Here is a 921-nt window from a genome sequence, read left to right as displayed (position 1 = left end):
CACTTCATGAATAATTTTTGAGGAAATGAAAGAATGCGTCATCATCCTAGAAAAGCCAGGACTCGGTCGAGGGTGTACAATTGAATTTAATCCAAGACTGATAAAATGCCATAGATGTTCACAGAAATTGGACATCACTCGGAGAGTCCTTACTAGACCCGAGGAGGCAGAATGAAACACCACTTACCAGTCCCATCTTGCAGTGGTTACAGCCCAGCCAGGGTCACTGCCTGCTGCTGGAGAGGAGGCCAATACACTGAGACAGCAGGGGCTACAGCAGAGAAAGAGTTTAATATCGCAGGTGCCATGCAAGGAGATGAGAGGAGTTTCTCAAATCCATCTCCTCGAGAATCTTGGAGAAAGGGTTTTTAAAGAAAGGGTGGGCAAAGGGCTAGGCAATTGGATCTGCTGATTGGCAAGGAGTGCCATAGTGTCGGGAGGCAGAGATTATCCTCTCAGTTAGGAGATTTCCTGGGTAGGGGGGTCTCAAGGCTGTTAGATCCATTCCCACTCCTATCCATAGGTCCGGTTGGCATCAGTGGGTACCCCAGGAATGCAGGGTCTGAAAAATACTTCAAAGACCAGTCTTGGGCTTTATAATAGTAATGTTATCTACAGAAGAACACATCCTTGGGTTTTGCAATGGCAATGTTATCTACAGATGTAGTGGGGGACGTCGCGAATCTTGTACCTGTCAGGGAGGATAGTTATCATTAAGAGGTAACCAGTTACAGCAGTAAGGAAGTTAGGGAACAATGGCTATTTTAATTCTGGTTATATCTATACTTTGATAAAAATCAGACTTTGGGGCTGGGTACGGTGGCTCAAGCCTATAATCCTAGCACTCTGAGAGGCCAAGGCGGGAGTATCCCTTGAGCCCAGGAGTTTGAGGTTGCAGTGAGCTATGATGATGCCACTCCA

This window comes from Propithecus coquereli, unplaced genomic scaffold (genome assembly GCF_000956105.1).
Source record: "Propithecus coquereli isolate 6110/MARCELLA unplaced genomic scaffold, Pcoq_1.0 Scaffold150, whole genome shotgun sequence".
NCBI lineage: Eukaryota > Metazoa > Chordata > Mammalia > Primates > Indriidae > Propithecus > Propithecus coquereli.
This window is presented reverse-complemented; position numbering follows the sequence as displayed.